The sequence below is a fragment of the Schistocerca cancellata genome, chromosome 12 (assembly GCF_023864275.1).
Source record: "Schistocerca cancellata isolate TAMUIC-IGC-003103 chromosome 12, iqSchCanc2.1, whole genome shotgun sequence".
Taxonomy (NCBI): Eukaryota; Metazoa; Arthropoda; class Insecta; order Orthoptera; family Acrididae; genus Schistocerca; species Schistocerca cancellata.
The window spans coordinates 148,246,969-148,260,660 of NC_064637.1; the positions used below are offsets into that span (position 1 = coordinate 148,246,969).

Genomic DNA, 13,692 nt, shown 5'->3' on the forward strand with positions numbered 1-13,692 from the left:
CAAGGCATCGCCGCTGCTTGCTGAAGGTGAACATACTACCCATTAGGTAGGTGGTTGTAATATTGAAATGATAATTAAATAGACACCCTAGCTGCAAGCAGGCGTTGATATACTTCATTGGGGACACGTTGAAAATGTGTGCCCCGACCGGGACTCGAACCCAGGATCTCCTGCTTACATGGCAGACGCACTATCCATCTGAGCCACCGCGGGCCAGAGGATAGTGCGTCTGCAGGGACTTATCCCCTGCCTGCTTGCAGCTAGGGTGTATATTTAATTATCATTTCATTTCTAGCAAAGCTGCATGGTCATTGACGGTAACTGTTCTTTCGGGAACAGATACTACCGTCATATATAGTTAGAAATATGGGTTCCCGGCCTTTGACCTTCTTGTGCGAACGCACACGCTATGCCCGAACTCGTACGGGACTTGGTAGATTAATCTGCCACGAGTAATGAGTATGATGGGCAAACATCTATTAGGCGCACTACGAATGTAGTGTTGTGGACATGTTGGGAATGTGGATCTCACGGGGAGCGTGCAAGGGATAAGTCCCTGCAGACGCACTATCCTCTGTGCCCGCGGTGGCTCCGATGGATAGAGCGTCTGCCATGCAAGCAGGAGATCCCGGGTTCGAGTCCCGGTCGGGGCACACATTTTCAACGTGTCCCCAATGAAGTATATCAACGCCTGCTTGCAGCTAGGGTGTCTATTTAATTATCATTTCATTTCTAGCAAAGCTGCATGGTCATTGACGGTAACTGTTCTTTCGGGAACAGATACTACCGTCATATATAGTTATGGTTGTAATATTGTTTCTGATCAGTGTAGACGGTTTACCCAATCCAGGAATCGAGGATATTAACGATTTTTGCCCAATATCGACATTGATACTGGCAAGATACGAGGGTTGGAACTTAAATAGTGGCAACTTTTTATTCACCACCGATACAAAAGGGTTATATGTTTGGACCTGTTACTGTCCTCCAAAGGAGTCACCAGCGTTGTGTAGAACCCATTGCCAGCGAAGTGTAAGGCGTAGTATACCGTTAGCAAAGCCTGTTCTGTTGATGGTGCGGTCTACTGCCTGTCAAAATAAAAATGTCGTGTGACTAGGGCTTCCTGTCAGGTACACCGTTCGCTGGGTTCAAGGCTTTCGATGTGACGGCACTTCGTCGACTTGTTCGTCGATGGGGATGAAATGATGATTAGGACAACACAACACCCAGTCCCTGAGAGGAGACAATCTCCGACCCAGCCGCGAGTCGAATCAGAGCACTTAGGATTGACATTCCGTTGCGCTGGCCATTCAGCTACTGGGGGCGGTCTACTGCCTGTCGAATCTCTGGAACAGTTCTGAAGCGAATGCCACGAAGTGGTTCCTTCATCTTCGGAATCAAATAAAAGTCACAAGGACTTAAGTCCGGGGAGCATGGTGGGTGGTACAGTACTTCCCAGTCCCATCGACCGAACAGAGCAGCTGCAGCTTGCACTGTGTGCGCCCGCACATCGTCGTGCAAAATGATGGGTGGGTTGTGCCGAAAGTGTCGCCGCTTGTTTTGCAAAGTTGGCCGCAGGTGATGCTCCAAAAACGAACAGTAATACTGTGCATTGACGGTCTGCCGTGGAGGAACGTAGGATAACACCATCACAGTCGTTCACGAGAATCACCATAAGTTTAGACCGCTCCATTCGCACCATCAACAGAACAGGCTCTGCTAACGGTATACTACGCCTTCCACTTAGCTGGCAACGGGATCTACACAGCTCTGGTGACTACTTTGAAGGACCCTAACAGGTTCAAACATCTAACTCTTTTGTATCGGTTGTGAATAAATAGTTGCCACTATTTAAGTCCCAACCCTCATATCAGTCCAAGGGACTTCAAGACTTTCGAGATTGTTTAAATTTCAAGTCTGAAGTCGGATAACCAACAGCCATATAACAAACAATGGAGAATCCAGGCTGGAATGTAACAATATTATGAAAAGGAAAGTTGCTACTCAGCATATAGCAGAGATGCTGAGTCGCAGATAGGCACAACAAAAAGACTGTCACAAATATAGCTTTCTGCCAGTAAGGCTTTCGTCAAAATTAGACGACAAACACACAAACTCAGACACACACACACACACACACACACACACACACACACACACACACATGTAAATGCAACTCACACACACGACTGCAGTCTCAAGCAATTGAAACCACACTGCAAGCTAGACTTGGCCACTGTTTCTATGTTTCGATACAGTGTATCGATACGTGGAACTGTTTCAGTGTTTCGGAACGGCTGTGGTTCACTGTTTCGAAAGAGTGGTGTTTCATTTCGCCCGTGTTTCGGATAACCGCACTAGATTCGATCTCGAGCCAGACACAGAAACTGTATCGTTGTTTCAAAATAAGGCTGTTTCAGTCCACCTGCGCTTGGAACGGACTAATTGTATCGAAACAGTGATGTTTCATTCCGCTCTGTGTCGTACGGGATTCGGCTCGGCACAGATACTGAAACACAACATAACACTTCATGAAACACTTTCAAGAGTGTCGAATTCTTTTTGACAAGCAATAGAATGAAGCTTAAGATATCCGAAAATAAAGCTTCGTTTCTAGCTGACTGTCCTATTACGAAATGGCGTAACATCTGCTTTATAAACACTAACCAAACAATGAAACAACGCATACTATTCCCATTCAAAATAATAAATATGTGAAAATCATTCGATTAAATTACACTTTTTTTTATAACATACGCTTCTCTTTTCATGTACAGTAACCGTATTAAGAAACGCAAGTAAGCCTACAACATTTTGAATAAAAAAAGGCTTAGAGTGACAGTTATTAGACATATACATAAATTTGATCTAGGTATAGTTGCAAGCAATCTGTTTGACATATCACTGATAGTGTAATGGTGAACGGGAAGGGCTGGGAAGCATGGTGACTTTATAGTAAAGGTTCGAAACATCTTGAAAGACAAAATTTTATTCTGTTGTATTTTGTTATTTATTCGAATTATTTGGCGTTATTTGTGAGTCTATAGTCACTGTGCCTATTATCCACAATGAATCCCTTTGTGTGCATGGAAATTATCAGGATGGGTATATTACCCATACTAACGGAATGTGAGAATGCCAGTAGCGTATCCGTTGTTTCTGCAGTTTGCTCCTAGCTCCAGTTCCGTTCGTGGTGGTTCTTCTGTCTTCAGCTATGGCTGTCCTCAGCCAATTGAAAAGTAGGAAAGTCGCACAACACGAAAGCAACGCATTTGCTGCAGGAAATATGAAACTGCCAAGACGCCCAGGTGATAGTTTCATACTTTCTGCGAAATGATTAGCGCTCTCGCACCTCATTTGTGTTTATATGGACATACTTATGCAGTAGACATTCAAGATGATTATATGTGTACGTTTATTAGATTACAAAACACAAACTCTTTCACTGTTTCGAAACAGCGTATCGAAACATTACATTGTACTGTTTCATTTGTTTCGAAACAGTTAAGTGTTTCAGTTTGCCCATCTCTACTGCAAGCAGCAGCACCAGTGCATGATGGGACTGGCGACTGGGTAGGGGTTGTACGTACCCCAATTGCATTGTGTGCACATGCGGAAAAGAAGTGGGGGAAAAATGGAACCATACATACGAGGTTGACAGTCTTAAAGTCCTGGGATTACAACTTGATAATAAATTCAGTTGGGAGGAGCACACCACAGAACTGCAGAAACGCCTTAACAAATCTGTATTTGCAATTCGAGTGTTAGCAGACATAGGCAACATAATGAAAAAGCTTGCATACTTTGCCTACTTTCATTCCATAATGTCATATGGGATATTATTTTGGGGTAAATCTTGAAGTCAAACAAAAGTTTTCAGAGTCCAAAAGCGTGTAATACATATTATTTGTGGAGTAAATTCACGGACGTCCTACAGAAATCTCTTCAAAGAACTGGATATACTAACTACTGCCTACTGCCTACTGACTCTCAGTATATTTACTTCTTAATGAAATTTGTCGAAAATAATATATCTCTTTTTCCAACAAACAACTCAGTTCAAACATGATCTGCACAAGGACTTAAAAGCACTTACTATAGTTCAAAAAGGGGTCCACTACTCAGGAACACTCATCTTCAATAATTTGCCAGGAAACATAAAAAATTTAGTTAGAAATAAAGATCAGTTTAAAATGAGCCTGAAAAACTTACTACTAGCCAACTCCTTCTACTCCATTGGCGAAATTTTTAATAGAAACAAATGGTGTATTGTATTTATTCATACTATTAGTATTGTTATTTCAGCTTAAAAAAATCGACATGTTCCACATCCACGAGGATCTCCTCAGCACGGATCTATGGAACGAAAAACTAATCTAATCTGGGTGAAGCCGTGGGTTTTACGGCGACACGATAAAAGCATTCAACAAAACTTGTTACGTGAGCTTACAGTGGAAGACGTCAAGTCGTACATCAATTACTTAAGAATGGATGAGCATACATTTCTGTATGTGCTCAATGAAGTGTATCCTCATATCACAAAGCACAATATTCACTTAAGAACTGCTACATCTTCAGAAGACAGGTTCGCTGTAACACTCCGATTCCTTGCTACAGGAGAAGGTTATGTTATGTTAGGTTAGGTTAGGTTAGGTCAGGTCAGGTCAGGTCTCCAATCTTCTTAATCTATTTTTGTATTCAGGGTGCCTCACGTTGTAAAGCGCCTCATCAGCTTCAGATATCTTTATTAATTTTGTAGTTGTAGGCACACACCAATTGTATTTACCGGCAATAGTTATAAAAACAGTACAGACGACAGAACGCTGCAGCGATGCTAGCGCTCCATATGGTAACATGTCACATTACAGTGAACAGAAGACAAGCGGTTTCTTTGATCAAATATACAGCGAGGCCCTAGATTTGATCAAATATTGGACGACATTTGACAAAGTCCCTATTACACTATCACATATCTTTGACAAAGATATTGGACAAAGATATTGGACAAAGAAATTTGATAGTGTAATACCGGCCTTAATAACAAGTTGTTGTCAGCCATCTTGAACTTTGACGAAAACTTTGATGACGGTGTAATACCCCTTCTAGCGCTACGTCAAAGATCTTTGTCAAATATATTGGACGGAATATTGGATCACATCTTTGATCAAATCTTTGACAAAGAAATTTGATAGTGTAATACCGACCTAAGGAGGAGGCAGGGGCGGGGAGGGGAAGGGGTAGAAGGGTACGGGTAGCGGACAGTGACGCGCTGTTGGGGAGCGCACAGGGACCAAGTGGAAAGAGGGTAGGGGAGCTAAGTGCAGTTGGGAGGTTAGATAGAGGGAGTGGAGAGGTGGGGACGCGCGAGGGATAACAGAAAAGGAGAGAGGTAAAAAGACTGGATGCGAAGGAGGAATGAGGGCTGTGTAGTGCTGCAATGGCAACAGAGAATGGGCTGGATGGCAGAGAACAATGACTAAAGAAGGTGCTGCTGTTTGCAGTGTGGTCTCAGGTGCCTGAGACTGCAGGCATGTGTGTTTGTGTGAGTGTGTGTGTGTGTGTTTGTCCTCTAATATTGACGAAGACCTTACTGACGGAAATCTATGTTTGTGACAGTCTTTTTGTTGCGCCTATCTGTGACTCAGCATCTTCACTATATGGTGAGTAGCAACTTTCCTTTTCACAATACTGTTACAATAACCAAATAACTATTTTTTCGTGTAATATAATTATAAATTGAAAATTTCCGATTTTTCCGTTTACTTGTACTGTGAAACCTTTCATTTTGCGAAAATTCATCATTCCAGGCCTACAGGAAGTATCGTATAGGTTTTGGTGAGTGTGTTGGCGAGTATCAAAATATGTCACGTAAGTAGCCATATCTTTTGACTACTTTCCCTTAGAAGCTTACATTTACTATACCACAAAGTGACTATAGACCTTAGTAAAATGGTTCAAATGGCTCTGAGCACTATGGGACTCAACTTCTGAGGTCTTCAGTCCCCTAGAACTTAGAACTACTTAAACCTAACTAACCTAAGGACATCACACACATCAATGCCCGAGGCAGGATTCGAACCTGCGACCGTAGCGGTCGCGCGGTTCCAGACTGTAGCGCCTAGAACCGCTCGGCCACCCCGAGACCTTAGTAGCTGACATAAATTTCAACTTGATAAGTTTACCTCTTTGGGAGAAAAAGGTGTCTTAACAGATGGACGGACAGATAGACAATCAGATAACAAATGACAAAATTTTTTTTCGTGTGATGTAATTGCAAATTAACTGGTGTTGGATTTTCTCCTTTAGTTTTACAGTGAAACCTTCCTTCTTCGCAAATTTCATCATTCTATGTCAACGGGGAGAATCCTGTAGGTTTTTTTATGACTGGGTTTCCTAGTATCAAAATTGTGACGTAAATTGGCGTATCTTTTGACGGCATTAACGCACAAGCTTCACTTCTTTACATCGCAGTTCCTGAGGAAAAGGGTTTTGAACACGCGGTCAGACAGAGAAACAAACAAAAGGATCATATAAGGGTTCCATTTCTACCGACTGAAGCACACAACAATTAAAAAAATATTTTTTTCGTATGATATAATCACAAATTAACAGTTTTCAGAGTTTTACATTTACTTGTAATGTTTCGTGTCAATTTTTATGGTTTTAGGTCGAGAGGAAGTATGCTATACGTTTCTATGACTGCGTTTGCAAGTATCAAAATATATAACAGACATAACCATATCCTTTGAGTGCACTGAGTTAGAAGATTAGATTTCCTTCACCATAAATTGTAACTTGATACCTGCACTCCTTCCCGAAAACAATGGGTCGTAACAGACGGACAGACAAATTCGGAAAACAAATGGGAAAAAAGTATTATTTGTGTGATGTAATCACGATTCACCCATTTGCGGATTTATTTCCTTACTTGCATTGTGAAACCTCGCTTCTTGCCAAATCTCATGATTCCAGGTCAACAGGAAGTACCCTACACATTTTGAACAGTCAGTACCAAAGTAGGACTGTTGATATTTTTGAAGACAACGGCAATCCGATATATCGATATTTAAAAAAAGCTTCATTCCCGGGCCCCGATTTACAGAAAAGGTATCGATATATTGCCGGAAGGAATATCGACCTACCAGCCCAAAAAAGTATCGACTGCGCATCGTAGCTAGCCGTTGTTCAAATGGTTCAAATGGCTCTGAGCACTATGGGACTTAACATCTGAGGTCATCAGTCCCCTAGAACTTAGAACTACTTAAACCTAACTAACCTTAGCACATCACACACATCCATGCCCGAGGCAGGATTCGAACCTGCGACCGCAGCAGTCACGCGGTTCCGGACTGAAACGCCTAGAACCGCTCGGTCACCGCGGCCGGCTGGCCGTTGTGGCCGAGCGGTTCTAGGCGCTTCAGCCCGGAACCGCTCTGCTGCTACGGTCGCAGGTTCGAATCCTGACTCGGCCGTGGATGTGTGTGTTGTCCTTAGGTTAGTCAGGTTTAAGTAGTTCTAAGTCTAGGGGACTGATGACCTCAGATGTTAAGTCCCATAGTGCTAAGAGCCATTTGAACCAATTTTTTTTAATCGTCCTATTTTTTAAAAGAAGTCATATCTATTATGTTATTTGAGATATGTGCGTGAACGAGGTACTGTTGGAAAGATCAGACTCTCGAGTTCCACATGGTTCCCGCTAGGTAGCGCCAGATTGCGCCCACTTCAGGTGTAATAAAAATGGTGTCGGGACAACAGAGAGCGTTTTGTGTTCTACGTTTTGCGCCTTAAAGGTCTGTAATAACTGTTTGGCATGACTTTCGTACTACGTATGGTGTGGATTCTCCTACAGCACAGAGCACGAGCAATTCAGAAAAACAGGTTGTTTATGTTGTGTCTAGACAAGACTGCCTAGACACAATGAGAGGAAGCCGAAAGGCACGCGCTTAAACTCACGCAGGCTGGCGTGAGGTCTGAAACAGGATACGTAATGAATACTATAAAGAAAAGTACGTAGCTTCTGGATTACTTAACTTTAATCCACATTTGTAGAACATCGCTCTTGTTGATACATTAATAGAATCTCAATATCTATACTGGTAATGGCGCCTTGCTAGGTCGTAGCAAATGTAGCTGAAGGCTATGCTACTATCGTCTCGGCAAATGAGAGCGTAATTCTCAGTGAACCATGGCTAGCAACGTCGACTGTACAACTGGGGCGAGTGCTAGTACGTCTCTCTAGACCTGCCGTGTGGTGGCGCTCGGTCTGCAATTTCTGACAGTGGCGACACGCGGGTCCGTCGTATACTAGCGGACCGCGGCCGATTTAAAAGCTACCACCTAGCAAGTGTGGTGTCTGGCGGCGACACCACAGTTTATGTAAAGGCAAATCGCCGGGAGGTCCCTGACTGTCTGACACAGACGTCGTACACATCCGCCATAGTTTCAGGATTACTGAACGATGAATTGGTCGCACTGGACCAAATGATTCAGCCTTACATTACTGGCTTCCAAGGTCACCGGACCTGACTGTATGCGATTATTTGTTGGGGTTTATGTGCCTCCGTTACCAACAACAATGCGTGAATTGTGACGTCCTGTAACAGCAGCTGTGGAAGCTGTAACTCACGACATGCTCGCTGCAGTGTGGGAACAATTTGAATACCGCAATGACGTAATACGCTGTGCGTCTCAAAGCGGGCATATTGAACACCTATGTATGTGAAAAACCATTTAAGTTTCCTGTTCATCAAAAAACAAAATTTATTGTATACGTTTATTATTTTCAGAATTATAGACGTGCAAGATCAGCTACTTTTTGATACACCCTGTATACTGCCGGTTTTAGAGATGTATATTTAAGTATTGATTTATTATCCCATATTACAAGCTAACAGCCTGCTTATACGCCTTAGAGCGTGAATTAAAACGAAAACGATGCACGTTAATGCTTGGCGACAACCACTTCGTTGACAATGGTAACTGCATGTGTTAGGCACAATGGAACGTGTCCGACGGATCCCTCGTTCGGTTTCGTCACATATCGTATTTATCTGAAACACTTCATGTCGAACCCCTCTTTTTTTCATATCTGCAAATGCCAGTGACTCAGCAGCTGTAGTTTCGACATTGTTTGGTGAAGTTAAACGTTGCAGCGCCAATTACGTCATCATTTCCGCTCATACGTCTCACCCCCCCCCCCCCCCCCCCCCCGCCAACGCGAACGCAAATCTTGTCGTTTACATTTTTGTTCATCGCTTTCAGCAACAGTTTTCGAAGACTTCCGACGTGAAGAAGAAACACACTAGTTGCGTTAAAAATAGTTCTTAATGCATCTGGTGTACTATTTCTTCGATCGGAAATCTTGTTATTCTATTCACACCGCCATTCCCCAGCGCAATCGTACTTTTTCTCTGTAGCACCTATACTTATTTCACACAGTAAACGATAAAGACTGGACGTGATGAGAGCCCAAAACGAAGTAGTATTCCTCACACAGTGAAAGTAAATTATGTTCTACTACAATTTTAAAAGAACACTTTCAAATATTTACGGAAAATTGGGAAAAAATATAATATAAAATGAATATGTCGCCACTAGATACAGCCATTTTGATATCGATTTATCGGGAGAAACAAATCGCTGATACATATCGATACTTCATGGAAGAGCATAGATATGCCGATGTTTTATCAACAGTCCTATATCACAGTACAGTATGGGACGCAACTACCCTACTTATCGATTACACTGCCTTACAAGCTTAAATATTTTACACCGCCGAAGGACCATAGACCTTAGTATGTGACATAGATTTCAACTTGATACACGTTCCTAAGAAAAAGGATTCTTAACAGTCAGACAGACAGACAGATACATGGAGAACGAAACAGTGCCATAAGGATTCCGTTTTTACGACTAGGGCACGAAACCCTAATCATTAATTTAAAAAAAAAAATGCGAAACGTAATGTAATACTGTATCGCAAAACAAAACAAGAATGAATAGACATAAGTTTTAATACCCATGTAGAAATACACTGAATAGCCAACGAAACAGGTACACCTACCTGATATCGTGTAGGGAGCCTGCGAGCACGCAGAAGTGCATGGACCTAACTAATGTCTGAAGTAGTGTTGGAGAGAATTGACACCATGAATACTGCAGGGTTGGCCATAAATCCGTAAGAGTACGAGGGGGTGGAGACCTCTTCTGAACAGCACGTTGCAAGGCATCCCGGATATGCTCAATAATGTTCATGTCTGGGGAGTTTGGTGACCAGCAGAAGTGTTTAAAATCAGAAGAGTGTTCCTGGAGCCACTATGTAGCAATTTTGGACCTGTGGGGTGTAGCATTGTCCTCTAGAATTGCCCAAATCCGTCGGAATGCACAATGCGCATGAATGGATGCATGTGAACAGACAGTATGCTTACGTACGTGTCACGTGTCAGACGCATCACGGGTCACTATCACTCCAACTGCACACGCACCACAGCATTACAGAGCCTCCACCAGCTTGAGCAGTCCACTGCTGACATGCAGGGTCCATGAATTCATGAGGTTGTCTCCATACCCACACACACCCATCTGCTCGATACAAACATGACTGGTCCGACCAGACAACATGTTTCCAGTCATCAACAGTCGGTTGTCGGTGTTGACAGGCCCAGGCGAGGTGCAAAAGTTTCTGTCGTGCGGTCATCAAGGGTACAACAGTGGACCTTCGGCTCCGAAAGCCCATATCGATGATGTTTCATTGAATGGTTCTTGCGCTGACACTTGTTGATGGCCCAACATTGAAGACTGCAGAAATTTACGGAAGGATTGCACTTCTGCCACGTTGAACGATTCTCTTCAGTCGTCGTTGGTCCCGGTCTTGCAGGGTCTTTTTCCGGCGCAGCGATATCGGAGATTTTATGTTTAACCACATTCCTGATGTACAGGGTACACTCGTGAAATGGTCGTACGGGAAAATCTCCAGTTCGTCGCAACCTCGGAGATGCTATATCCCATCGCTCGTGTGGCGACTGTAACATCACGTTCAAACTCACTTAAATCTTGATAACCTGCCATTGTAGCAGCAGTAACCGATCTAACAACTGCGCCATATGCTTGGTGTCTTATATAGGCACTGCCGACAGCAGCGCGTATTCTGCTTGTTTACATACTCTATGTGATCAAAAGTATCCGGACATTCTCAAAATAAACCTTTTTCACATTAGGTGCGTTTTGCTGCCACTTACTGCCAGGTACTCCATATCGGACGCAAGTAGTCATTAGACATCGTGAGAGAGGAGAATGGGGCGTTCCGCGGAACTCACAGACTTCGAACATGGTCGCGTGATTGGGTGTCACTTGTGTCATACGTCTGTACGTGAGATATACACACTCCTAAACATACCTAGGTCCACTGTTTCCAATGTGATAGTGAAGTGGAAACGTGAAAGGACACGCGCAGCACAAAAGCTTACAGGCCGACCTCGTCTGTTGACTGACAGACGCCGGCGACAGTTGAAGAGGGCCGTAATATGTAACAGGCAGACATCTATCCAGACCATCACACAGGAATTACAAACTGCATCAGGATCCACAGCAAGTCCTATGACAATTAGCAGGAGTTGAGAAAACGTGGATTTTATGGTCAAGCGGTTGTTCATAAGCCACACATCACGCTGGTAAATGCCAAACGACGCCTCGCTTGGTGTAAGGAGCATAAATATTGGACAATTGAACAGTGGAAAAACGTTGTGTGGAGTGACGAATCTCGGTACACAATGTGGCGATCCGATGGCAGGGTGTGGGTATGGCGAATGCTCGGTGAACGTTATCTGCCAGCGTGTGTAGTGCCAATTCTGAGGCGGCGGTGTCATGCTGTTGTCGTGTTTTTCATGGAGGGGTCTTTCACCCCTTGTTGTTTTGCGTGGCGCTATCACAGCACAGGCCTACACTGATGTTTTAAGCATCTTCTTGCTTTCCAATGTTGAAGAGCAATTCGAGGATGGTGATCGTATCTTTCAACACGATCGAGCACCTGTTCTACATCTACATCTACATTTATACTCCGCAAGCCACCCAACGGTGTGTGGCGGAGGGCACTTTACGTGCCACTGTCATTATCTCCCTTTCCTGTTCCAGTCGCGTATGGTTCGCGGGAAGAACGACTGTCTGAAAGCCTCTGTGCGCGCTCTAATCTCTCTAATTTTACATTCGTGATCTCCTCGGGAGGTATAAGTAGGGGGAAGCAATATATTCGATACCTCATCCAGAAACGCACCCTCTCGAAACCTGGCGAGCAAGCTACACCGCGATGCAGAGCGCCTCTCTTGCAGAGTCTGCCACTTGAGTTTGTTAAACATCTCCGTAACGCTATCACGGTTACCAAATAACCCTGTGACGAAACGCGCCGCTCTTCTTTGGATCTTCTCTATCTCCTCCGTCAACCCGATCTGGTACGGATCCCACACTGATGAGCAATACTCAAGTATAGGTCGAACGAGTGTTTTGTAAGCCACCTCCTTTGTTGATGGACTACATTTTCTAAGGACTCTCCCAATGAATCTCAACCTGGTACCCGCCTTACCAACAATTAATTTTATATGATCATTCCACTTCAAATCGTTCCGCACGCATACTCCCAGATATTTTACAGAAGTAACTGCTACCAGTGTTTGTTCCGCTATCATATAATCATACAATAAAGGATCCTTCTTTCTATGTATTCGCAATACATTACATTTGTCTATGTTAAGGGTCAGTTGCCACTCCCTGCACCAAGTGCCTATCCGCTGCAGATCTTCCTGCATTTCGCTACAATTTTCTAATGCTGCAACTTCTCTGTATACTACAGCATCATCCGCGAAAAGCCGCATGGAACTTCCGACACTATCTACTAGGTCATTTATATATATTGTGAAAAGCAATGGTCCCATAACACTCCCCTGTGGCACGCCAGAGGTTACTTTAACGTCTGTAGATGTCTCTCCATTGAGAACAACATGCTGTGTTCTGTTTGCTAAAAACTCTTCAATCCAGCCACACAGCTGGTCTGATATTCCGTAGGCTCTTACTTTGTTTATCAGGCGACAGTGCGGAACTGTATCGAACGCCTTCCGGAAGTCAAGGAAAATGGCATCTACCTGGGAGCCTGTATCTAATATTTTCTGGGTCTCATGAACAAATAAAGCGAGTTGGGTTTCACACGATCGCTGTTTCCGGAATCCATGTTGATTCCTACATAGTAGATTCTGAGTTTCCAAAAACGACATGATACTCGAGCAAAAGACATGTTCTAAAATTCTACAACAGATCGACGTCAGAGAGATAGGTCTATAGTTTTGCGCATCTGCTCGACGACCCTTCTTGAAGACTGGGACTACCTGTGCTCTTTTCCAATCATTTGGAACCTTCCGTTCCTCTAGAGACTTGCGGTACACGGCTGTTAGAAGGGGGGCAAGTTCTTTCGCGTACTCTGTGTAGAATCGAATTGGTATCCCCTCAGGTCCAGTGGACTTTCCTCTGTTGAGTGATTCCAGTTGCTTTTCTATTCCTTGGACACTTATTTCAATGTCAGCCATTTTTTCGTTGGTGCGAGGATTTAGAGAAGGAACTGCAGTGCGGTCTTCCTCTGTGAAACAGCTTTGGAAAAAGGTGTTTAGTATTTCAGCTTTACGCTTGTCATCCTCTGTTTCAATGCCA

At 43.6% G+C, this 13,692-nt stretch overlaps 1 non-coding gene across 1 annotated transcript; it reads left to right on the plus strand.

Annotated features, from left to right (window-relative positions):
* The first annotated feature begins 578 nt into the window (after positions 1–578).
* On the plus strand, positions 579–653 carry Trnaa-ugc (transfer RNA alanine (anticodon UGC)). Its single transcript has one exon. It is a non-coding gene; the product is annotated as a tRNA-Ala (tRNA).
* Positions 654–13,692: the final 13,039 nt, after the last annotated feature.